Here is a 27,487-nt window from a genome sequence, read left to right as displayed (position 1 = left end):
GTTTAGCAAAAAATATCATGGCACCCCTCTGGCAGAAAAAGGAAAGGCACGGAAGGGGGGGGGGGGGGCGGGAAAGACACGGAAGCGGGAGGGGGGCGGGAAGGAACGCACTCACCTGGACTTCTTCCGGCGGCCGTGGTCGGCATGAAATGAGGAAAACAAACACCAAAAAAAAAAACGAAACTCCGCCCACCGCCCAATGACGATGCAAAAAGGGTGGAGAGCGGAAAAAAATGCAGGAACGCCCACGAATCTGGTCCTGCCATGACGGACAGATCTCTGTTCCAATGGCTAGCCTCCATTTATGGAGCTAGCCAATGGAACAGAGGGTGTATTCAAGTTCCCCATACTGAAAACTAAAGATTTCTACTGGGTGCGGAGCTAAAGCTCCGTGCCCCAGGCGAAACCTAAAAAATGTTCAGAGGGGTTTACCACCCTAATCAGTAAATTGTAACACAGTTGAAATCTAACTGAAATTCCATCATTAATTACACTGAATTGCATACTATAGTCGTTAGTTAACTTGTTGTACCTTTTCTTTATTTGCAGCATGAATTTAATAATTGTGAACTATTATCTTCAAAGTTATAGCTATGGCCTATTTGCAAGCCCTAATTTAAAAAAAACTCTGAGAGAAACAACTTTTTATGGAGGCTTGTTAAAGTGGCACGACACTAACATGGGCCACGGTCTCTCTTTAATAGCTGTACAGTCCCCTCACGGAGTCATGTCACCCTTTCCCCTGATGGATCAAATTATTTTAGACCAAGCAGGCCAAGCAATTTACCTTTTGTATATTGTTGGCATTAGGCGGTTTCATTATTAACTTATTTTGTGGATCCTGATTGCTAGTTTGTACCTTGCCTTTAAAGAACAAAGGCCTTCTTCCGGACTGATCATTTAAAAATGTGTGTGCAAGGTAGAGAAAATAGGTGTACGTCAGCAAACAAAAAGAAATCCATATTTCTCCCATTGTGTGCCTGCAAATGTAAATCTACAACTGCTTCTTGCTGAAAACGTCTACATTTTACCTATCCAAATATAGTTCCCTGTCCAAATGTAGGTGTTTTGGGGATGATGATGTTGGAGAGTTGACAGGTTTGTGGTAGGATAGGCTGGGCTCTCCAATAAACAGCTGAATAAAATAGTCCCAACCTTGTAATGCCCTGATAGTAAAGCTGTCATCATTTGTTTGTGGCAGTTCATTCATCTGCCTTTATCCATTGTATGCTTATTTGCCATACATCTAGTTTCTTGATCCTCAACATAACATAATAGCCTTGATGGTTGGTAGTTTGTGACACACAGGAGCTGTAGTGAAACTGTGTTAAAATACACATATATATTTACTTTTCTACAGAGAGAGTGGGTCAAGTGAGACCTGTTTCAGAAACGGGTTCAAATCCTTCTCTTTTAGAGTGATTCTGCTACACTGAATGTTAGTGAGGTGGCTTGTCGGTGCCAGGATACCTTTGGTTTAAGGTACCTTAAGTGTTTTGATTTGACCTCCCTTATGTGTGGTGACAACTAAATCTGTTCTTACAATACTTTGTTAATGTCCAATAATAAGCACCTGGTTATTAGTTATTTAACTCTCTGAATTTTGGAGAAGCGCCCAAACCCTTTGGTTAAGAGAGTATATCATACAGCTTAAAAGTTATTTTTTAAATCTATATTTAGAAGTATTTCATGAGTGTAACATCTACCTGGCGGCAGTTTTTTCTGGTGTAGGTCAATTGCTCAACGCAGCTTAGCATGTTTGTGAACTACAGCAGCAGTGATGTCATTTACCGTCCCTGAATTTTGTTCCGGCTGTTGTCAGTTATCCTCGGGGTACGTTTATGAAAGGATCAGCATAAAGCAGTGGAAACCTGAAAAACAAGAAATAAAGTTACTATTTTCTCCACTGCTGACGCTATTTTTGTTACCAAAGGTGCAGTGCATTGGCATTCTTAGAAACTGTACTTCACTGCTATGTTTTCGTAGTGCATTTGCAATCATTTTGGACATCTTTCAAAACGCAGACTTAGCCTTTACAAATGGGCATGCTTTGTCAGCCTCTTTTTCATCATGCATTCAACTTTTGCAAACCCAGCTTTGCAGAATTTCCTGGTAAATGGATATTTTCCTATTTAAAAATAGTACATTACTTGGAGTGACTAAGTACCTTACTCAGGTTACTTTACAGAGAGCAGTTTTAATGTTTCCTCTCATATCTCTCAATTCCTCAGTTTACAATTGCAAACTGTAGATTATGCCCTCGCTCCGCCCCCAGCTACCTTTTCCTGGAGAAAGCATTACTGTAAAAACTTTTCACATTTGGGGGACCTCATTTAGACTAGTTGCAAAAAAATTCAAAAAATGCGGTCGTCGTTGGCCCACTACCCCTCTCTCCGGTCCACACGTGTCTCAGGTGCCTTTGAGCTTGCAGCGAGGCCCCCAGTCCAGTCTCTTATGTTCTGATGTTTGTAAATCCTTATGTTAATTTCGGTAAAATGTCTAGGGCATGCTTGTGTTTTCACAGTTATTGGTCTAGTTTTCGGAGAAGGTTAAATAAACAATACCTTTTTGTGTGAAGAAAGGTATACTAAAATGGTCATCAAGTACTGCAGCTGACAATAGTTTCTTCTTGATCTTAAAGGTAGAGAACAAAATTATTATACTTCCACTGCACTTGAAGTGTTTTTAAAGTGCTACTAGCATGGGAATCTCTTGCTAATCCTGTGTTTTGCCCTTTGTGACCCTGGGGCAAGTATTTTGAAAGCCTGAGTACAATTCTGCTGTTTTTTCTGCTAAGCATTATCCTTGACTCCTCCCTCACCATGACCCGCCAGATCAACTCCGTCGCCTCCATCAGTTTCAACTGCCTTCGCACTCTCCGCAAGACCTTCAAATGGATACCCCTGAATGCAGAAAGACCGTCACCCACGCACTCATAACCAGCAGACTGGACTACGGCAACGCCCTCTACGCCAGATTCAACAAAACCCTCCTACACAAACTCCAGACCATCCAGAACACCGCAGCCAGACTCGTCCTCGTGACCCCACGGCATGAACACATGACCCAACACCTTCGAGACCTCTACTGGCTCCCCGTCGAGAAGAGAGTAACCTTCAAACTGCTCACCCACACCTGCAAATCCCTCCACAACATTGGATCCAAATACCTCAACAAGAGAGTCTCCTTCCACGTACCCAAAAGGAACCTCCGCTCCGCCGACCTTGCCCTGGCAGAGACCATCCGCAGAGCAGGCGGAAGAGCCTTCTCCTACTTTGCACCCAAGGCCTGGAAGGGGCTTCCAGTCAACATCAGACGCTCCCCAACCCTGCACACCTTCAGGGAGAACCTCAAGACCTGGCTCTTCGACTGAACAGGAGCTGCACTCCCCCCTCCCCCCAGCGCCTTGAGACCCTCACGGGTGAGTAGCGTCCTTTACAAAGCCCCTGATTGCTTGATTGACCCAAATTACTTGCTTCTACTGGTACCAGTAGTTTGGAAAAAGATATGGCGACCACTATGACGTACAATTTTATTAGTTGAGATGTGTGGGGACTGAATAGCATGACTAAATGCTATAAAGTCCATCCAAAATTAAAAAGACTGGGAAAGCACATTGCGCTTCTGCAGGAGACTCCTCTTGCAACTTCCAAAAGTGAAGCTTTACGGAAGAGATGGTAGGGGAAACTATATGCTGCCTCAAATTCTGCTTTTGCGAGAAGGGTTATGATATGGATTCGCCCTAGGGACTTTTCAGAAAATAAAATGAGTTGGTTGACCCCGTAAAAAGGTTTGTGGTGGTGTCAGCGTTTTATTTGGCTAGGACTTGGCCAGTGTAGAGGTTTATGCTCCAAATTATGGATCAAGGCGTTGTTTTCCTGTAAATGACTAGGAAATTGGCGCCATATATGACGCATAACATACTGTGACAGGTGACTTCAATTGTATCGCAGATCACGATAGATCGCACCCACCCCTGATAGACTTTTTGGTGCATTGTCAGATATTTGGCAGCAGAGATGGGGGTTCGTGGATTTGTGTAGATGTTTGCACCCTGATTCTAGGGACTACTTAAACTTTTCAGGGCTGCATGAGCTTCATGTGAAATTGGATACATTTTTGTGTTCCCCGGGGGTGAATCGTGAGTTATTTAATATGGAGTGTTTATGCAAGACTGTTTCAGACCATTCTACTTTTGTTAGGGTGGAATATAGAGTAGCCCTGAATACCTGACTGGCACTTGTGGGTTTAAACCGTGGAAGATCCTGCATTTCGCAAAGTCATAAGAGAAGCAGTGGAAAATTATTTTCTGGCCAATAAGGCTTCGTCTGCGTTTCCACTGAGGGAGTGGGATGTATTTGACGCTGATATTCGGGGACATTGTAAAGCAGAACTAGTGGGAGTAAGGCGTACCTTGGTGAGAGAGATTGAGAAGCATGAGAAGCTGCTGCGGGAACTTGAGGCTATGAAATGCGTGTCTGAAATAGCAGCTTTTAGACACCAGGAGACAAATAGAAGTAGATATAGAAAAATTACACTGTTTTGACTACAGACAGTATATGGTCAGAACACATGCAGAGCATAATAAGGCAGGTACTCTGCTGCCTGGCTTACTAATCCAAAGAATATAAGTGCACAGATCTTGCATGTGGATTCTAAGGATGGTGCACACCTCTATACACAGGAAGCCATCCATAGCAGATTTAGGGATTATTATACAGTGTTATATGCCCCTCTCCGGAGTTGCCTACTCAGTTTATCTCTGGGTTTGCTAGACCCGGTGGAATTGCAGAGGGTTACTGAGGAGAAAGCGAGATGCCTGGGTGGAGATGTTACCATTCAAGAAGTGAAGGGTGCTATAAAGCATATACGAGAGGGAAGGTCCCTGGGTCAGACGGATTCCCTGTGGAATTCTATGCAGCTTAAATGGAGGCGTTGACGCAGAGGTTAATCCCTCTACTGGGCTACCCATGAGGCAGGACATTTGCCCCCCACAACTGCAGAGGCATTAGTAATCCTGTTGATAAAGCCGGGAAAGACTCAGGAGGATGTACAGGTGTATTGTCCGCTTTCAATGCTGAATTTGTATTTCAAAATACTAAGTAGAATCTTGGTAATGCGCCTGTTACCATTAATGCTCAAATTAATGCAAAGAGACCAGTCTGGGTTCCTCCTGGGGCGAAATGCAGCTCATAACATAAGGAGGGTGCTGGCGAATATGGAAGCAGAATTGGAAGAAAAAGAAAAAGCAGTGATGGAGACAATAGATAGTGGAAAAGCCTTTAAAAGCTTATGCTGGGATTGTCTCTGTAGGGTGCTCAATAAAATGGGATTGAGTAATGAGTTTGTCCAATGGGCCAAACTCCTGTATGCGACACCTACTGCCAGAGTCCAAACGGGAAGGCATATTTCTGAAAGGTATGTGGTGGGAAGGGGGTGCGGCAAGGGTGCCCTCTTCCACTATTTTCTGTTTGCAGTTGCTGTTAAACCACTCGCTAGTTATGCGAGTATCGGAGGTGTCTACAGGGGACTGGATGTGCAAGGCATCCATCAATATTCAGCGATATATGCTGATATGATGTTATTCCTGAGAAATGCAAATGTAGATTTACCTCATGCGATTAGCCTTCTAGAGTATTTTGGACAAGCATCTGGCCTATTCATAAATTGGATTGGAATACATCTTCTGTTCCCATTATTGAAGGATGTGCCGCAACCTGAGGATCTAAGGGGCTTACTTGGGAGAGTACTTGCCTAAAGTACCTGGTGGTTTAGTTACGCCATGCACCCACTGATTTATTGGATCACAACAGTAGTGTGGCTACCAAAGGCCTGCTGTTTTCTTTAGCAGGATGAATAGCGGTAGCAAAAATGGTGTTGCTGCCCCGATTGCTTTTGTTTTCACAGCACTACCTATGGTAATACCCTGTTGGATCTTCTGTGAACCTGAATCACTGTTGATTAGCTTTAAATGGCGAATGGGCAGAGGCACTGTGGCCTTGTCTAAATACAACATCCAACATTAAAGGGAGGATTAGCCGCTCCAGATTTAGAAGCCTGTTTTGTAGCGGCACAGTTGGAGTGGTTTGTCCAGTGGATCCACTCACATAGATTTCCTGAGGAGGCAAATTTGGAGAGGTTACCGGATTTAGGTGTGTTGTATAGAATCCTCATAGCTCCCTGGAAACCTATGTGAGGAATACCCACTGCATTGAGGGTTGTGCGGCACTGCAGTCGTGCAGTACAATGAACCTTTGTTCAGGTGCCTATGCCCCGGACATCCTGTTGAGATGTTTGGAGCAAATTAATGGAGACGGAGGACGACTGAGGGGTCTAGTAAATTGAGTTAACCATGGGGTGCATAGAATACAAGATCTTTATTGAGATGGGTGCTACTACCATTCAAGAATTTCTATTTTGAGATCCAGAGAAGGCAATTTCTATTGCATCTGGTGGTAATAACCAGGGTGCGCCTCCATTGGGGTATGGGTTCAGAGGAACCTCAACAGCACAGTGCTTGCCAGGTGCTGTGCACTACGTTGGGCTGCATAAAGGCGGTGACGTGTCTTTTCTAGGCACTACAGAATGATATAGTAATAACCCTTGTAGGTCTTAAAGAGAAGTGGGAAGAGGTCTTGGTGCACCCCATTCCCAAGGCAGACTGGGCAAAACTTCTTTCTGGTTCGAATACTGTATCTAGAAATTCTAGATTCAGATAGATTAACGTCTGTATCTACATAGGGCGTATCTGACTGCAAAAAAATATCTCAGGTTTATCATGATGCAGCTGTGGCGTGCCCTAGATGCAGTGAACAAGGAACGGAAATGATACACATGGTGTGGTCATGTAAACTATTGGTGAGATACTGGCGGAAGGTAGTATCCTGTATTAATGAGATGACGCAGAGAACTATCCAGTGTGCGCCCGTGGTCTGTCTTTTAGAGGGATTTCCAAGACCTACTAGGCACAAAAATACAACCAGGTTTATTGACTTGGCCCTGGTACTTGCCAGACGGGAAACCATGCATTGGAAAGGAGCTAGCCCCCCCCCCCCCCCCGGGTAGAGAAATTGAAGGAGGTGCTGATTCGGTGTGGGGGCTACGAGAGTGCAGTGTTGCATGGAGAAGTGACGAAAGGGAGAGGGTCAATTGACAGGTTATGAGCATTGGGATCATTTATTAGATGGTCTAAAAGATCCTGATTATAGTGGATGAATCCAGGGACGAAATTGTGTACAAGTAGCATAAGTGCATTCAGAAATTTAAGGCCAGGAATAGAGTATATGTTGTTGCAGATTTGAAACGTACTTTGTGAACCAGAAACAGAGTATGTGTGGAGGCTATGACGGAAATGCAGTAAAACATGATGTAATGGGGACTGAACTTTTGGGGAGGGGTGGTGGGGTTAATGGGTTAATTATTGCAATGTTTTGTTTATCTTAATATAAGCGGTACAAAAATATTGCTTTTTTTTCTTTTTAAATTAAAAAAGGCATCTCTGGCATTTCAAATTTCCCTATTTGTATGAGCTAGAGTCATCTTCTACCTACTATGTCTACCCCCAGAGAGAATCCCATTAAGGACACAGTGGAATTATGGGCTGCTCTTGTTTTAACCTTTCCCTCCACTACAGCGTCTAAGACTGCCTTAAAGATCCTTTAACCTCTAATGTATTTGCATTCTCTACTGATCCTGTAAGGAAAAGACTGTTGTCCGCTTTTGTTAGTCAGAGACACCCATTATCTTGCGGCCAGAGGTGGTACGTAGTAGCAGTCGGAGAACTGATAAGAAGATGATACTGGACTGTATATTGGGAAGAATTGTTTTTTCAAAATATTGTCGTTCCATCGTGTGTTGAGACAGGTGGGGGCAGTGAGTAGAGCTCTGTAGGAAGTTCTCTCACCCCACAGCAAGAGCAGAGAAGGAGACAGACTTTAATTATCTGAATATTGGGTTTACTAAGCTTCTGTACAGTGCAAAGAGTTTTGAATTCTACTCTTTACTCGACCTTGAGCTAGTGCTATGGTGATGAGGTTTATTGGTTTCAATCAGGCTATCCAGAATGGTTCATACTTTGTAGATTGGCCTTCACTTTGGCTGGAAGGTCTTGCTAGATATATTTTAGGAGTTGATGATTTTAGAACTTCTGATAAAGACATGAATGAAGAATTTTATGAATTCACAGGTCTTCTTTTTACATCAAAGAAAGGAACTATAGACTGTAAATCTGGCAGGAACAGATATTACGTCACACTGAGTAAAGTTCTCAGAAACCTCCTCCTCTCAAATCTCTCATGTACTTGTTTCCTGGTTCCAGCCTGCACTTTGGCCAACCATGCCTTTATCTATTTCTCCCATCAGGAGAAACTTCAACATGAAAGCTAGTGCATCTGTCTGCATCAGATTAGAACCTAAAATACAGTGCCATGGACTTGAAACTTTAGCCATAGTGAGAGAGACACTTTAAACAAAAACTTCTCTGTGTCGATTTGCAGGCTTCCAGTTCTCGTTCAGGCATTTTTGCTATGTTTAATGACTGGTATACCTTGAAATGCAACATGATACCCTATCCCACCCCTAGAAAACATGATGCCTCCTCAGCTAAAAGTGGTCTTGATAGGTTGTGCTCTATGGACCTCTGCTTCCTTAAATGTACATGAAGGACAGCTGAAAGAGGATGAGAGTCTCCAGAGAGAATGCTTGTCTTTCACATACATGTCTTCTTCCCTTTGAGGTTGTCTCAGTCCTTCTGTATTTGTATACATGAGCTTTGGAAATGTAAGTCTTGGCTTGAGTGAAACACGGAGGTGGGAAACATATACATAAAATATTGATTTTATATTCTAGTGACTTTGTTTTTCGTTTCTCACTTTGTACACATTAATTAAGATGTGTGCAGAAACGCATAGTAAAATAAATCAGTCCTCTTGTCACAGATTACATCACAACAAAACAAAGCTGCAGTTACTTTTTCAATTTGCTTTTAGAAGAACGACCAATGTGGAGGATATGTAGGTTCTTCAGCCACAGAGATTCCAAATCACAGTTTAAGGAAAATAATGAAATGTGTTTTTCTCCTAGCTCAAGCCCCGATTCATAATGGTTTGCTTCCAATCACCATGGAAAAAACTCTGCCACTTTGTAATCCATCTGCTCTGGAGCCCCATTGGACATCTTCCCCCGCCACACCGTCACCAGAGGACTTCTACCTATCAGCATGGCACTTGCCCAGTTCTTGAATGCCCCCACTGCCTGTGCCACCTTTGCCATCCCAGATACTTGGAAACACGCCACAGTTCTCTAGTGCTGAATAGACATCCTGCAGACACATCAGCACTCGCCAACTAGAGACCAATCTCCCTGCTGTTATACCTGGCCAAAGTCCAAGAAAAACTCCTCAATAAACACCTAATCAACCAGCACCAACTCCTTGACATCCTACATCCAGCTTCAGACCAAACCATAACACAGAAATTGTCCTCATCTCCACCACAGGTGATATCCATATGGTCAGGTACAGAGGGAGTACACAGAGCTGTGCTCATGGTCCTGGATCTCTCCATGACATTCAACTCGGTATCTCACCCCAATCCTCATCCGACGCATGCACAATGCTGGTATAGCATTGAACACAATCTCAGCATGGCTGCCCAGATCAATGCTGTGACATCTTCCTGCTTCCACACCCTGACGATGCAGAAGAAAATCTTCAAATGGCTCTCGACGAGCTCACAGAAAACAGTCACTCTCGCTCTTATCAACAGCAAGTGGAACTACAGGAGCACTGTATATATTGGGCTCAGCAAACAACTCCCCAGACAACTACAAACCATTCATAATGTGAACGGAAGAATAACCCTCAACCTCCCACACTCATTAAACCATACTTCAGGGAACGACACAGGCTCCCAATACACAAAAGAGCACAGTTCCTAGTCCCCACTCACACCTTAAAGTACTACACAACACCGGCACCCCAATAGCTGGGTCTCCTTTCACAAACTATCCTGCCATAGCCAGACTCCTACTTGCATACTTCCCACACAAATCCAAGACCAAAGCAGGTCTAGCCTTCTCTGAAATAGCTCAATATGCCTGGAATGACCTTCTGCTTCACACCAGTCCATGAATGTGACTCTTTGAATTCTGAGCAAGACTAGAATCGCACCATCTGAACCCTAGGTTTCACTCCCTGGTGATAGCCCACTTTACAAATATGCATAACCTAAGATAACAAGGATGTTGACACCAGCCGGTAGCTTCATGTGCTTCAGAAAGTGCAAACGTCATAGGGACTCAGAACCTAATGATAGAATCACAGTAGGCTGAAAAATACGTGATAGTTTTTCCTCTAGCCCATCTGGTTCTCACTTGATGAGGTCTGCCCCTGAAGATACTTTATTTAAAGCCACAGTTGACCTAAAACGTAATAAATTGTATCCTTGCAACCACATCATAAGGAGTTTCAAACGTTTGGTGAAAGGTCCAATAGAGCATTTCAGGATGGTAGTTTGTAGCTTATAATAGCCTATTTATAAGATAACTTGGGTAATTAAAATTGTGCATACAGACCTCCTTCAACTGTTTGTCTAAATTGTAGCTCAGTAAGAAGAACTAGGGAATGGAATGTTACTAAGCATCTGAACACACTCCCAGTATGTTGGTCTGGTTTGTCACCCATAGTGTGATCTTAGAGGCCAATTTTTTTTGTTTGGACTTCGAGAAAGTATGGATTGGTATTTCAAGGCCACATGGTACTACACATGGTTACATATCCACTTTAAAAGTATGGCTTAGACAACTGAAGAGGCAAAAAATAGCAACTGAGTTGTGGGAATGGTGTACAACCTCTTTCAGGCCCGAGCCAACACTGCATTGTTTATAAATTATTGGGCACATGCCAGAACATAGTAACATGGGTACAAATTACACAGAATATCGAATCGATAGTACAGACAGTAATGGCGGCTACCATCACCTTCTACTCCTAGAGCTCAGGGTGGTTACAAATTATGAAATGAGCAGCGCTTCAGGGTCTCTTAGTATGGGGGTGCATTGACCAGATAGCCCTCCAGGGGGTACTGGCAGGGTGGAAGTGGCTGTTTCTCTCTGTCCCAGCCAGGCTAGAAATTGAGCCCAAGTATCCTGGGGCATAGACACAGGGGGCATGAGTTCCCAGGATGTGGACAATTGTTCTTGACAAAATGCAACATATTTAATCCAGGAGTCAGTGCGTTTTGCCATTACACTGCTATTCTACGTTTGGCCAACAGCAGTAGCATTACGACCAGCCGGCGATCAGTGGGGGGAACATCTTTGAAATATCCTAGCCGTCCCACTAATGGTGTGCATTTGATAACCACCCCTGTAATATCTCACACCATGTTGAGCACTTTAACCCAATATCTCGCTATCAGTGGACAGCACCATGCCAGATGGAGGAATGTGGCATCTGGCATCTTACATTTCCAACAGATGCTGCCTGCCCTTAGACCCATGTCAAAGATCTGTAAAGGCATCCTGTATATTTGGTTTAGGAACTTGAAGTGGATGAGACGTAGTCTGTAGTTTGGGGACAGGTACTCCAGTTGGCCACAGCAGTAGGGCTACTGTTCGGCTGTGACTGGGGTATAGGATCAGAGTTCCAGGCATCTAATACCTGTGGATGGATTAACCAGTGTGCTCGTTGCGTAAGTGTACAGTTGTGTGATTAATTTATGTGGTAATGATTCTGACAGTATGTGTTCCAGTATAGTGAGGGTCGGGTGGAGCTGGGAATGTATTATGTAATTTAGGGCAAGAGGGCCTGCAGTTGGTAATACAGAAGAGTATCAGATAGATTGAGGAGTGCACCTTCACCGGGGGGAGTGGACTGCAATAATTTGCTTGGGTAGAGATCTGGAAGTTTGATGATGTTAAGGTTGCCTGCCCGCCTGTTTGCATCATTATCATGTAGCATGGGGAAGTGGGGATTTCGTGCAAGTGGGTTAGATGGGGCGTATAAACTGGGGATGCCCGCTTTCTCTTCCTCAATCCATTCCACACCCATCTCAAAGTCTCCACTGTTCTATAGCCATGTGGAGTTGGATAGGAGTTTGGTATAGCCAATGTTGCAAAAACAGGGATTGTGCACAAAAAGCATACAGGGTGAAGTCTGATGCTTCCTGCCCCCCTTGACGTAGTGGTAGTGTCAGAACGTCCCAGGCCATTGGTGGCTTTCTCGCCCAGATCAAGGTGATCATGTTAGATCCGAGTCGTTTAAACAAAAAAACGAGGTTAGGGGTATGGGCAAATTAGCAAATAAATACAGCAGCTTAGGCATAACAATCATTTTTGCAACTGGGTACAGTGTTCTAAATTAATAAGAGATAACCAGAAGTCTAGCATTGGAATGTGGGAGCAGAAGTCCTTTACCAGCCATATCATCTTCATCCACTCAACTTTGACTGTCGGAAATTTGTTCTCTTGTAAGCGTGGGAAGAATTGGTGATATTCATGCATGCAACAATTTTTTTTTCTTACTGTAAAGAAATCTTATCCAGTATTGGGGTATCTTTCATAGATTCACATGCCTGAATCATTCCCCGTCGACGAGGCGGGAGTCCCACGGTAAATAAAAAAGCAGTGCAAAAAATACTTTGTAGTAGTAGTAGGCCCTAGGAATAGGCCTGAGGCCTAAATTATAGTAGCCTATCTACCTCATTATGTCAAAAAGACCAAAGTCTTTGCTCCAACCAATCAGCTCACAGCACCCTCTAGAACCCTCTCTGCAGAGCCAGCTCTCCTCAGATTTTCACCGCACGTCGTGGGTGAAGGGAGTCTCCCTGAGCTCTGCTCAGTTTGTTCTTCAGCTTTACTTCTTTTTGGATTACAAGATCATACTTCATTTCTCTGACCCAATTAAACAAGGTAATAGACTATGATTTATGTCTAACCTTTTCCTCAATAACTCTCACGTTCTGAGAGATGAGGCTATTTTGGATCAGAGACTTTTACCTGCCACTTCTGAGGAGGATGAGGAGAGGTGGAAGGGAGAAGTCGCGCCAGGAGCCTACTGAGGGCGCGCATAAAAGTCTGCCACTTCTGAGGAGGATGAGGAGAGGTTGAAGGGAGAAGTCGCGCCAGGAGCATACTGAGGGCGCGCATAAAAGCCATAAGATTCACTTTGAGTCTTTATAGGCACTTCTCACTGAGGATACAACTCCCTTTTTCATCCCTGATACTACATCAGGGAAGTCCTCTTGACCGGACATTAGGAGTACATAACAAATATCTCCATGTCTACTATTACTGCCTCACCTTTATGATCCTCATCTACGATGATCGTCGACCACGGCCTCTTCCTCGATGGTCGTCGACGATGGCCTCTTCTACGAGGGTTGTTGACAACCGCCTCATCTACGGTGGTCGTCGACGACAACCTCGTCTACGACGATCAGCGACGACGGCTTCGTCTACGACGATCAGCGACGACGGCTTCGTCTACGACGGTCGTCGACGACTGCTTCGTCTACGACGGTCGTCGACGACGGGCCTCGTCTGCGACGGTCGTCGACGACGGGCCTCGTCTACGACGGTCGTCGACGACGGGCCTCGTCTACGACGGTCGTCGACGACGGGCCTCGTCTACGACGGGCCTCGTCTACGACGGGCCTCGTCTACGACGGTCCTCGTCTACGACGGTCCTCGTCTACGACGGGCCTCGTCTACGACGGTCCTCGTCTACGACGGGCCTCGTCTACGACGGTCCTCGTCTACGACGGTCCTCGTCTACGACGGTCCTCGTCTACGACAGGCCTCGTCTACGACGGTAGTCGACGACCGGCCTCGACTACGACGGGCCTCGTCTACGACGGTCGTCGACGACGGCCTCTCATTGACGACGGACTCATCTCTATGACTGCCTGATATTTGATAGTGTCATCTACAATGGCAATGCCTAGCTACGACGGACGTCTATGACAGCCTTATCAAGGTAGCTTCATATACATATGGCCTCATTTGTGAATGGTCTACACTACACATGGCACAATCTATGCATGGTATCATCTATGGCTGACCATCATTCGAATGCCTCATCTATGAGTGCCTCATCTACGGAGGATATCACCTATTTTTAACTTATGATGGTATTGCTATGACTGTCTTCTATGACAGCATCATTCTCTAACAATGGCCTCGTCTACCAATGGCCTCGTCTACCAATGGCCTCGTCTACAAATGGCCTCGTCTACCAATGGCCTCGTCTACCAATGGCTTCCTCTGTAGAGGGCTTGCTCGAATAATGGCCTTGTATGCCAATGGCCTTGTCTAACAATGGTCTTGTCTACCAATGACCTAGTCTATCAATGGCTCTGTCTATCAATGGTTTTATCTACCAATGGCCTCATCTCCTGATGACCTGATCTACCAATGGCCGCATCTACCGATGGCCTCATCTACGAAGGGCAAATGGCCCCATTTGTTACCCGCATCTATGGATGCCCTCACTTTTGAATGCCTCATCTTCAATGGCATTGTATATGGCTGTCGTCTGACAGCCTCGTCTAGAAGGGTTGCTCATGACGGTTATCTATGACGTCGTGCTAGTCTGCAATTACCCCGCTTACATAACCATGTCTACGACAAAGTCTATGATGAGATTGGCTGAGATGGCTTCAGCGGTTAGAGCATCATATATATTTTTCATGTAGTGGGCAGCAGCTAGTTTTTGACTGCCAGCTACAGGCAAACAGAATATCTCCTTCATGGTTTCGAGGAGGTATGCAGGAAGATCACATGAGTGGTACGTATAATAGACTAAGTCTATTCCAGCAGTGTTTCTGCGCATAGAACAGAAATGATGTGTACCTACTAGCAGCCCATCCGATCTGATAGGCCACCGTTCGACCAGATTCAGTAATTTCACAGACTGCTCATTAGCAATGTAAAATCCTGCAATACCTATCACCACACCGCCTTACAAAGAAGGATGTCGTCTGGACCTTATAAAAAAAAAAAAAAAAATTATCTACTTTGGCAGTAGCCTCTAGTAGAGCTGACAATCTTTTATCCTTGATCGGTTTTTATGATCGTCAAATGTGGTTGGACATAGCAAATTCCAATTACCTCATTACTGAGGACCGAAGGCGGGATGCAGGAAAGATTCTGTTGGACGGTGCACGCCAGGGATGGCTTAAAGCCGCTACCTTCAGCCCTGAGCGAAGTTTCTAGGCATGGCCTATGATGAAGAGTTGTCGGTTTGCTAAACATTTGAATGAAGCCCCCTTAGTTATAAAACCGGGCACTGATAATGCACGATTATTAAGCACCCTTCAATATGGGCGCGGATCTTTCAGAGAAGCGTGATAAAGGGGTTTTCATCAAGAGGAAGATACCAAAACCAATCTGATAAGCAGTATCAATCTCAGTACAGCCTTGCAGCCAGGCATCTTTCCGTAGATAGTCTGTCTACTTTCTCCCGTCACGAACGAGATTTAAGTATCAAGACTGAGACACTAACAGGAGACCATGGTCCCCACATGGTTCCAATCATTTTACCCTTTTCTCGCGTGGGCCCGAAGATTTCAGGTTTTTGTTTCCAAGTAACAAGGAACTATATCGGACCAATGTGTTCTAAACCTAGTAACCAATGGCCACTCCCTGGAATTCATCAATCAGCCATATACTACTCCGCCCAGGGGTCCCCCTCGTTTTCACAACAATTATGTTATTTAAACAAAGGATATTTTATGGCTTCTCTGGATGGAGAGGGTGCGAATTTCCACATACTTGTCCACCCCAAACAGCACGAATATTTTCGCTTTCACGCGGCTGACGCCCATTATAGGTGCGTAGTGCTCCCGTTTGGGCTGAGATCGTCACCAAGAGCCTTTCGCGAAGTACTTGGTACTAGTGGCAGCAACATTGAGATCTTGAGGAATGCAAGTATTCCCCTGTCTAGACGATTGGCTGCTCAAAGGTCCTTCAGAACACGAAATCATCAACGTTTCAAAGAACTGTTGTGAAATTTTGGCCAATTCTCGTGCCCGAGGCACAATCAAGGCTTTTCGCCTCAAATGGAAGCGATTTTGCGGTTAGTGTGAGGTGACAGCCATTCGCTCAATTACAGTTACTGCAGAACAAGTTCTCCATTATCTGCTCTTCTAGCCAAGTCTGGGCTTAGTTTTTCTTCAACTAACAAAATGCGTCTTGCTGCTCTTTCCAGAATTGGGAAATGTTAAAATTTTTCTTTTTTCTGCTCTTCGGCACTTGTCAAACAGTTTATGAAAGGGCTTTTCCGAGCCTTTCTCTCCAGTGCGAGCACCCTCCCAGAGTGAGCACTCTGCATTGCTAGTGCGGTTAATGCAGTGTACATTTGAGCTGATCCATAAAACAGCTCTCAGATTCCTCACCTGGAAGGTTGCCCATTTACTGGCTCTTACTTCGGAAAAAAGGGTTCGTGAAATCTAAGCTTTCACTATAAGGAACACCTCACTTTTACATTTTCCTCGGAACTATGTCACCCTTTGGTCGAATCCCGGGTTAATTTCTAGGGTACCGACTCAATTTCACTCTAACGAACCGGTAAGATTAAGGACATGCATGTTTTCTTTCCAAATCCTTCAACCCCAGCGGACAGAACATTGCATTCTTTAGACATCAAACGATGCTTAAAGTTCTACCTCCAGAGAACCAAGACTTTTAGAAAATCAGATCATCTGTTTGTGACTTATGGCCAGATTACATTGGGTATAGCGGTCACTAAAGCTATGTTTTCTAGATAGATAGCCTGCGCCATCCAGTTCTGTCACATCAAGGCTAACCGACCATTGACAGGGTCTGTTCGATCTCATTCCACAAGAGCTGTGGCAGCGTCTGCAGCTTTGTTTGCTGGTGTGACGCTTAAAAACATTTGCCGTGCTGCGACATGGAAGAATGTCCACACGTTTACAAAACATTACTGCCTACAATCAGCAAATCAGAATGATGCGGCAGTGGGCCAAGCCGTTTTTTACACCACATGTTTCCATAGGAATACATTCAGGTTCTACCGTTGGCTTATTTCTTAAAAAGTACATACAATTCAAGTTGTTGTTTATAATATACAGACATATGTTATCATATACTGAGTTTCTATGATACTAAGGTTCCTTTCCTGTAGGAAATTGCATAATTTCTATATTGGTTCGGAAGATGGCTTGTTAATAGGTCCATCTCTAGGCGATTGTTGGTTGTTAACGGTACATTCATGGGGGTGCACTACAATAAGTCTCCCACCATCCGCAACCGACTTTGCCGGGATTACTGCTTGCTATTCTGATTCAGGCATGTGAATCTATGAAAGATACCCCAATACTGGATAAGAAAACAAGTTACCTACCTGTAACTACGGTTATCCAGTATTGGTATCTTTCATAGATTCACATGCACCCACCCTCCTCCCCGGAGAGTCAGTTCTCTAAGATTGGGATACTTGTTCCCACTTGTGCTACGAAAATCTGAGGAGAGCTGGCTCTGCAGAGAGGGTTCTAGAGGGTGCTGTGAGCTGATTGGTTGGAGCAAAGACTTTGGTCTTTTTGACATAATGAGGTAGATAGGCTACTATAATTTAGGCCTCAGGCCTATTCCTAGGGCCTACTACTACTACAAAGTGCTTTTTGCACTGCTTTTTTATTTACCGTGGGACTCCCGCCTCGTCGACGGGGAATGATTCAGGCATGTGAATCTATGAAAGATACCAATACTGGATAACCGTAGTTACAGGTAAGTAACTTGTTTTCTTACATCACCAGAACAATGGACATACTCTAGTATTTTCCATACCAAGTTTGCATCTTTACTGTAGCCTTTATAGCCCTTTGGTCTTCTTATAAATTAGTTCTCAAAACCTTGTGACGGTCGGAGTGTGTTCCTGATGTCCTCGTACCACTCCTGCTCTTCACCTGGGAAGACTTAACGTCCTACCATGTTAGCTTAAATTTATGACTTCACAAAATCTATAGATCTTCCCCATTAGTTAGAGGAATTTATTATAAGAAATGTCTGCAATCCTGTGAATCCAGACTCGCAAATTCCGAAGGCTAATTCAGTTTCTGGATACCAGGCAATGCTTGTGTGTGCCAAAACCTTTGTTATACAATGCACATTAGATTGAGAAGACACAATTTTGGAAATTCATAGTGCTTTGTAAATGAGTAATAAACTATGCTAATAATTGCTGTTTGGAAGGGATGGCCCCCAGGCATTTCCCCATCAAGCAAAGAAGAGGGGCAGAAAATCTGAAGTTGCCCGTTCATCTATAAGGCAGACAAGAGGCCTTGGTGTGCTCTGCTTTAAGCAAAATGTGTATCACACTTTTGGTCTGTTTTTGTTCAGTTTGTCATGCAATCTAAAAAACATTACGGCCCTCTGTTCAGGGCGATAAATGATTGAAGCGCTATTCAAGGTGTGTTAACTACTGCTAATTGACCATCGAGCCACAGGCAAGGTGACCTGAGGGGAAGGGGAAATCAATGTGTTCAAGCCCAGTGACAACATTTGCGCCATAAAGCGATTATCACTAGCCCCTATTTTTGCCCAGCACAGGCCAGATAAATATTTCTCTGTCTAGCTGCCACTGGATCTTGATTGCTTGCAAACAAACAGTGGGTAGTACAAGCATTCTGACTGGCTGAGCCAATCTCCGGATTCTATGCAGAGTGCTAATTTTGTTTAAACAATATAAAAACTTAATCTGGAGTTGCAGAAAGTACATACAACCTCAAATTATGCCATGTATGCCATGGCTGCAGGTTTCATTTATTAACTTAATTTATTAGAATGCAGAGAATTGGAGGATGAGATAATTGTGAAAAGGGAGACAAGATAAATCCATCATGCTACCTTCCACTTTTCACCACTGCCATCCCTCTGATGTTGTCAGAAGAATACAAAGCCCTTCATAAGTGGATATTTTAACCCTCTTTCTACACTGTGGTGTTTTTTTCATGAGAAATGTACAAATCATTCTTTTACCAGAATGGTTGGAAGTCCAGATATGTCCAAAGGGTTAGGCTACCAGTTAATGACTGTGGAGTGACAAGAGGGGCTAAAGAGTAATATGCTTCTCAGCTTCAACACAAGCATCAGCTAAGAAGGTGAACAGAATGCAACTAAATACGTTTTCCTTGTGGTCATATTGGGCCCAGCCTACATCTTTCATCGTGAATAGACAAAGCTACTGCTAGGCCTCTGGTTCTTGAAACTGATGGCGGAAGATAATGTACTTGATAACCTTTAGTACTCATTGCCTTCAGGAAAGGAGCCCTCTAAACACTTTTATTTTTAGGTTGTGTAAAAGGTGGAATGACTGCAGTTAATATCTCACTGCTTTTTAATAGACCAGAATACCTGAACCAATCTCAAGATTCTGATTAACAAAATATTCATGATAGTCCTGTTTTCCTAAATAGCCCCAAATGCCAGGTGAAGAGATGTTTTGTGTGCTCTGAACATTGGTAGCATTTCCTAATACTATAATGCCTACCCAAAGGCAGTGTGTGAAGATGCGTCTCTAGCAATTGAAAGATCTATTTGGATTAAAAGCCTATTTTTTGACGTATGCACACTAACAATTTATTTTCTTTTGGTGATTGGGTTTCTGTTATGTGATAGGGTACAATGTTTATAGGACACTTCTTCTTGTTATAATTTTAGTCCGCTCCCCGAATCTCTTCAGCATAGGCTCTCTAAGAGTGGAATGGGAAAAAGGTGGTTATTTCCATGCCCCAGGAGTTACTAATACCAGTTACCAGGAACTCTGGAGGTGTAGGAATTCTGGCCTTACAAAGTGTCCGCTACAATAAGAAATTAGAAATGACCAAGATAATTGGTAATTTTGGGTCAGATTCCCTTTCAGCAGCATTAACTCCAGGTTAAAGAAAAAAATAAATCTGATGAGGCTAGTAAGTAATATGTGGCGCTGGAACAATTTTCACAGAGTAGTTGCTGCCATCAACATCTCCAGACAAAGTCCCTCTGTTGTACTTTCATTGCCTAGGGTGTAGTTATCAATAGTGCACCACATCCAATAGCGTCAGGTGATGAGAGGCACTCTGTAATAGAATTATGATAGTTCTTCACTACCAAACCGTGGCCTATGAAGCCTGTTTTCTTACATTCATTAGAGACCATGGCATCCTTGCTACAACACGGCTCCATGCTGCTATCAATTTAGAGATAGTTGTGCTTTATTTTGTAAAGCAAGTATATGTCTTTGTGTTAGAAAACATCTTGAATATTTTCACTAGTTCCTCAGTAATTGTGTCATTAGTTAATGTCATAAAAGAGCCACCTTTTGCAGTTAGTGGACTACATGTTTAAAGAATTAGCAGCTCTTTGTCACACGAAGTTGTCTACCACACATAACGAGGGCCAGCATTAGTGTGAGAAAGAAGACTCGTTCCTTAAGCTTGTAGACACATCATTAAAAGTGATAATGTCTTCACCAATAGTTCGTCTACAACCGATATCAACAACTTCAATCCATTTTTCACCAGCTTTGTATTGCCACCTGTAGAAGCGTCACACCATTCTCATACTACATAATTCTCAATCAATCGGTTTGTGTTGGTCATAGAATTCTGACCTTGTACGTCGTCTTACCTTACTTTACTGTTCTACCTTGTAATCAGTTTGCAAGTCATAGTTTATTAAGTGCATTTGTATTTACAGAGAAACAACTGATATCTAAATTATGTTTGGAGTTTGTTGGTGCTGCAAACAAGGCATGCTTGATTTATTGAAGATAACTGTTATGGAATGTACCATAAAATCTTGTAAGCAGCTAGATTGTTTCTGGGGAAAGTTCAGAACTAGGTCAAGTGAAAAATAATTAGGCAGATTTACCGTTATTTAGTTGTGCTAAATGAAATGGAAAGTGCTATAAATGACTGTTCTCACATGAAAACGTGTAACAAGCAAAATTAGCTTAGATATTCTATGTTCAATTCTTCCTGTAGTGAAGTTCTTGTTGTACCTGCTCTTACCGTATTCCACCTCGAGCTGTTACCCTGACACTGATACATTTGGTGATTTTTTTTTTAATGCCGAGTTTGGGGGATGTTTTAGATTATGGGCTACTGTGCATGCGATACAAATTTATAACTTCTACTCATTAACACCTGAAATGCTTCATGCATCTTTGTTCAGACTGATTGGTACTGTTAGTCCATGAATACGACTTGATGGGGATAGTGGTGGCCACAGTTTGTAGTAACTATTTCAGTAGCTTATCCACTCCAAACCACTGACCCACAATTCAAAAATGTTCTTAAACCACACGTGTTTCTAGACCTCTACTATCTATGACTTATCTTCTCTGTCCCTTTCCCTTTTGTTGTAGTTCCTCCACAGAGCAGTTTTATTTTATTTGCTATTTATTGCACCTTTGGTAATGTTTCCTTTAAAGTATTTTGAAGACTGTCCATTGGAAGTGGAAATGTGCTGCGGAAACTATTGCGGTTTCTAGGGTACGGGGTTTCTGACTTTGGCACTCTGGATTTACTTAAAATGAAATAATTACAAGCTTTGTGTGTATGAAATGTGGCTGCTACCACAGAGCATCAGGAAGCTTGCTGACACCCAGGCTTCTACCTTCTCAACCTCCTCCCTGAAATACGTAATGACACCTTCTGATCCTGCTTTGCTGGGACACCAGTTCATATTTGTGATTGAAGAGGCCAGTTATCTGTTTGCGTTAAAAAGCTTTGGAACTAACATGTAGGTGATCACTCACTCGTAATCCCTTATTCCCTACTCCCTTTCTACATAACCCATCTAATATATATATCCCTTTATAAAAATATATGTGTAAACACAAACTAGGACATTGGATCGTCTTTATTGCATGACGAAAATTCATCAATTGTTACTTTGAATCCTTAATTGAACAACTCAGCAACAAGTCTCTTGAGATTAATATGTTTCAGTGGATTGTTTTGTCTTCATATAAAAGGTACTTTGTGTACCTTTGACCTATAGGTTTGGATTCTAGTAACACTTGTCATTACTTAACACAGTAAATAATTTTTACTAGTTCATAAATACAGTTTTAAATCTCCCGAGTAAACGGAGTAGCTGTAATGCTGGTTTACTAGACCAATGTCTGCGTTGGAAATCTTGGTTTCTCATGAAGTAAATCGGTTGCTATTGTGGAGATTTGCAACCGCTTCAAGAACATCTAATAAAGATGTAAGTTACTATATGCGTACGGGCTAGATAATGTTGTGTTTGATTCACTATTAATCCCTAGATTGCCCTGTCCTAACTGTAGACATGTCCTGAAGCAAATTGTAACCATGTGGTTATTCTGACAGTTAATTTTGTAAGTGGACATTTATTGTCCCCTATTAAATCGTGGATAGTCAATATTTGGAAGTGCCAGAATAGCTCCAAAAGGAAGATTCTGTAGGCCACCCCAAAGCCTCTTATTGTAGACTTGCAGCAATCGTCCATTATTACTTGCCTTGCAGCATTTGCTGATCCAATAATCAGACATTTTAGACATGTGGCAATTCTCTTATGAAAGAAGAAAATCATTCAAGCTACAGAAATCCATCAATATGAGCTCAAGTGGTCAAATGTTTCGAACAGTTTCTTCGATGAGACCACACAACCAGCATTCCTAGAGTCATCTTTAGTGCTGGAATAGGCTACTGCAATTTTTCATTTCTTGCGTTAATACGCAGCTAGACAACTGAAGGTGAAACGTTTAGCAGTACATATTAACACTAAAATATTCAAAGGGCTCCCATTGCTCAGACCTTTAAAAACCTTCATCTCCTGCCAATGAGTGCTAGAATTACATGGTTAAATTTAGTATTAAATGTAATTAACTACCAGTGCTTAGAAGACCTAAAATATTGAATATTCTGTGCATTGTCAGAGTACCCACTCAACTTAGGAGAGAAAGCGGAGCACTTGCTCTCCATTTTGAAAAGGAAATACAACAGTGAGATCTCCCCATCACTTTTGAACTGATCTCGAGCTTGCGCTGCTAAGGTAGCAAAGGTAAGGCAAACCACACTTCCCGATACCAGGATCCGCCCACAAGACACTGATTAAACTGCAGGGGCTTAAAAGAGCCATATCTAGCAACTCACTGCGGGTGCATAATACTTGCTTGGAAAATCCATTTAACACGAGGCCAATGGACTAGTTTCTCCTAGCCCACTGCCTATTTTTCAAAAGGGATGAAACTGTCTGTCCTTCTGTTGCTATGGACATTGATCGACATCTCAAGCTGTGTGCAGAATGAGGATAAGAACCATCGTTTTCACATATAGTTCTGTCCAATAAGCAAATAATTGCTTTTTATCTGTCTTAAACCAGCATGAGGCTGCTGAGGGGCTGGGCACACCCTTGACAAAACCCTATCTATTACCAAGGACCTAGTGGGGATGTGGTCCGTATTTGTAACTTTATAAAGTAGTGATGGCTCATGTAGAGCTGTAACCTGTCTCTGCTCCTAAGGCTGCACATCCAGTTTCTCAACTGCAGTGATAAATGTAACAATTGGGGTTGAACGTGGGTGGGCGAAGTGGAGTGCTGGCAATTCCCTTATTTTACATTAATGGCCAAATTGTCTCTGAATGTCCAGTCATGGATGAACCAAAGGAGCAAGCCTCTTGTCAGTGGTTTATGTTATGGTAAAAAAGATATTGCCAATAATGGCATTTCTCTCAGTTCGTATAAGTGAACAGAGCATGGGTAATTGCCACTAGCCGCCCTCTTTATCTTCCATTGTTTCAAATACAATGGTACATAAATGTATACTGGGAGAGCCCGCAGTCTCACTTGCCTGTATCTCCATAATGGTGCTCTTGCCAGAGACCTAGCTACCCTTCCAGAGCCTTGTTGTGGCATTATAACTAACTAATAAAATGGTTATTCATTGGTCTGACATATTCCATTGATCCTAGCTTATCTTCTATCCGGTCAAATCTGTGCTAGTTTCATTTTGATTTTCCACAGTGACTAATGTATACCTTCTCTTGGACTTCAGGTCTGAATTGGCGAGGCTGCTTTGGAGCAACTGTTCTTTCATTTAAGCCCCTTATAATTTCAGAATTTACCGCCCTCTATTGCTCTATGTACTCCTGTGAGGTATGTAACATGTGGGTTTCTACTATAGGCCGGACCCATTTTTGTTAATTTTCTTCTATTTTTTCTCTCACACTGTTCTTCTTGATCACATCCGAGGATTATCTTCTGATTTCGTTTTCTAGCATTGTTTTCAGGAAGAAATGGGTTGATTTGTTCCTTCACTGCATGTTTCCTTGGTGCTTCTTATTAGTCTAGATCTCACTTTTTAAACATTCGAATGAGCAAATGATCAACCCTCCCTTAGTTTTAGCCAGCCCATTTCTGGGTAACAGTAGCCATAAGTACTTTATTGTGTTGGGAGGAGGCACCCTGGCAGTAGATCACTGGTAAGCAGGAACCAGTTCATGACACATTTTCAGGTCTGCTTTTTAAAACACCGTATTGCACGCCTACAACTTTGGTAGTTTGCGGAGCTCAATTTTCTTATAGTTTTACTGTAATCTGTCAGTGATTATCTTATTAATTTTATACGTTTCCGATTTTGGATCACACTTGGTACCAAATTAACTCATTTGTTCTCAAAGCTACGGGAATGTATTCTTGCAGCTTTCCTGTTAACTTGCCATTCAACTTCGTGACATTGACATTTAGTTTGTCAAACTTATTGACCATTACACTGGCCCAAGGAAGCTATTTGGTTATGATTTCAGCAAAGTCGGGGCATATAAAAGTTTACGAGCTGTGATCAAAGTAGTGCCCTAAATATGGGAATGCAGTGATACTGATTACATTGTACACTGTAAAGGGTGCAAATACAACACTCCACCATCACATCGCTTCTGATCAGTTCTCCTGTAATTGATAGGTAAAAATGACCAAGTGGTATCCATGTAGTAGTCTATTTTTAACTTCATTCGCTCTTTATGGTATAGTAGTTCTGCTCGTTTGTATATGTGGGGACCAACTACGCTTGCTGATCTTTGAGGAACACTTAAACTTTACATAAACAGAAAAACTGTGTCTACTAGGGTATCAGTAATCGGTAGCTCTTTAAATGGGCCAGTACGCACCGGTACCGAGTACTGGCACTTCTCAGTTTTCTCCCCTAGAGTACCGGAACTTCTCCTTGTGTCAAGAGGGTACCGGTACTCCTAGAGGCAAGCTGGGCAGGTGCTGCTGAATACCTTCAGGGGGAGCGCGTCTGTGAGGGGCTCTTGACGGTCAAAAGTGTGTGTTTATTTCTGCGATAGTTCCTACTGCTGCCTTACACTCTAACTGACAGTGTGACAGGAGTAAGGAGATGTGGCCTGTAGGACAGAGCTACCCACATTGAAACTTTTGCATTGTCAGTTAGAGTGTAAGGCTGCAGCGCTGGAATACACTGTCAGAGCGCACAACGCCTGTGGCCAAGTTCAGCTCATGTGTACAGTGCGCAATTAATACTTTTTTGCAGTGATCTATAGCACACCTGGCAGGTGGGTATTAAATGCCACCATTGTTAAATACCTGCCTCGAAGCCACGCCCCTTTGAGACCTTCGCGACCCAAATTTGGCGAGTACCGGTACTTTTCTTTTTCCATTTAAGGCACTGCCAGTAAATAATATTTACCTTGCAATGTTACTTTCCTGCTACTAACGGTCAACTCTACTGCGCATACTTTATTTTCAAAGAAACTTGCCTTCATATAGTCTGCGCGAAGAAGAGGCAGCGTAATTAATTGCTGACTGCAGCACCAAGGTCTTTCCCTGACAAACCAGGCTTGGGGAAGGTCTGTTGCCCTTGAAAATCTTTATAAAGCACAACAAAAACAAATAGCCGCCCTTCAATTATTCAGGAAATTTACAATAAAAATAAGTGTCCCTTTCAGGCAAAACACTAAAAGCACAGTTAGAGGGGTGCCACAGAAATGACTGTTTGATTGAAACCAGGAAATTACTGATCTTGGCTTCAGTGTAGCAGAAGTTGAGGAAAAACAGATCAAATGTTCCATATAGACACCCGCCACATTGTTAGTTTCAAAGCAGGATGACAGTTTTCCATCTACACGTTTGGCTTTGTTCCTAGTCAGCCCTGTTATGTTTTTACTTTGTGCACTCAGGATGGCGCGATGTACACCTTTTTAAGTTTCCTATAAACTGTTTCTGACATGGTTTAATCATTTTTCGCTAATACAGTTCGGAGGACCTCCGTGATGGTGTACTTAATATTCTGTCAGCGTTTGGATATCCTCTATTTGCAAAGTGTTGTGTAACCTGCTATGAAATATTCTAGCACCGAAAGACATTCAGTCAATCTGATAATGCTAATAGTCAAAGCCATTGAACCTTATGTCCCCGCCTAGTCTTGCAGTGAGATATGCTGTACTAGGAGGTCTCTTCTCACGAATGGTCTTTTTGAGCAAATTGGTCACCAAGATGGGAGGCGATGAAGATGGGAGCGGAGTACAGAGTTAGGCTGGACAAAAAGGCTATGAAACATAGTTTGTGGCAGAACTGAGGCCAGGCTGGTGTGGCAGTTTATGGGACATGGGTAGCTGAGGGGAGAAACCTTTTGACCTGAAAATCCCATAGAAGAGGTCAGACTGTCTCATTGTTCTATGTGGCCTTGCAACGGCCACCTCTGACCTGCGCCTGGAAGCAGTGTTCTGACCCTCCAATCTCTACATATTGTACGACGTAGGGGAGAGAGAGGGGATTCTTCTGAACTTTGAAACCGTTTTGTATTTTACTTCAGTCGTATTTTGGGGAAATGTAGACTCATGACCTGAATGCAGGTAGGAACCATTAACATCCTTCACCATACTTAATCGTTATTTTTTACTCAATGTTTAAGCGTTGAATGTTTCTTTGTACCAAAGGACTGGGGAAGCAGAGGGTTGCGTATGTGGCTGTTCAGGATGTATGTTAAGTACTCCACCTTATGACCCATTTGGGTGGGATGAGATGGGCATGTGTCAAGGGGCCAAATGATGGCTGATTTCCCAGGCACTTCTCTCGAAAGGGTGTCAGAGCACTCCTTGGTAGGGGCGCAGAGTTAAAAGAAAATGTGCATGGCATCTGGTTGCCATATGTTGTAATGTTCTGGAATGCCATCGTCTGAGTAGTGCAGTGTATATATATTTTTTATTTCAAATGTTGAGATTTGTAACTGCTTACTGTGAAATGTATGCTTGTTATGTTTGAATAAATGCGTCCCGAGGTTTCTCATACTACAAGCATGGCCTTGTGTCGAAACTTCATTTTGGTGTTTGCTCGGAAGCCTCTTCTGCTCGCCTGGTTCTCCTCCTATGAAGGCATTCAGAATTGTCAGTCACATAGTCTTCCCCGTTATTAATTTTTCCTATTTTATCTTAGATAACGTAGAGGTATTTAATACCTTTGTTCCCTTTAAAGGCTCATTGAGTTGAGCTCGAATTGTGGC

At 43.0% G+C, this 27,487-nt stretch overlaps 2 protein-coding genes across 8 annotated transcripts in view; one reads left to right on the top strand and one right to left on the bottom strand.

Annotated features, from left to right (window-relative positions):
• Positions 1-27,487, top strand: part of ARL13B (ARF like GTPase 13B) — a 669,439-nt gene that overhangs the window by 375,068 nt on the left and 266,884 nt on the right. The window lies entirely within an intron of this gene.
• The window catches only part of STX19 (syntaxin 19), a 62,357-nt gene that overhangs the window by 15,206 nt on the left and 19,664 nt on the right, over positions 1-27,487 (bottom strand). For 3 of the 4 annotated variants that reach the window (XM_078657713.1, XM_078657712.1, XM_078657714.1), the window contains exon 2: positions 1,707-1,871. The gene's annotated coding sequence lies outside the window, so the exon portion shown is untranslated. The remainder of the gene's footprint in view (positions 1-1,706; positions 1,872-27,487) is intronic. The other variant, XM_078657715.1, reaches the window with a different exon arrangement.

This window comes from Lissotriton helveticus, chromosome 8 (assembly GCF_964261635.1).
Source record: "Lissotriton helveticus chromosome 8, aLisHel1.1, whole genome shotgun sequence".
Classification (NCBI taxonomy): domain Eukaryota; kingdom Metazoa; phylum Chordata; class Amphibia; order Caudata; family Salamandridae; genus Lissotriton; species Lissotriton helveticus.
Note: the sequence above shows the minus strand (reverse complement) of the source record. Positions and strands in the feature narration are given on the sequence as shown.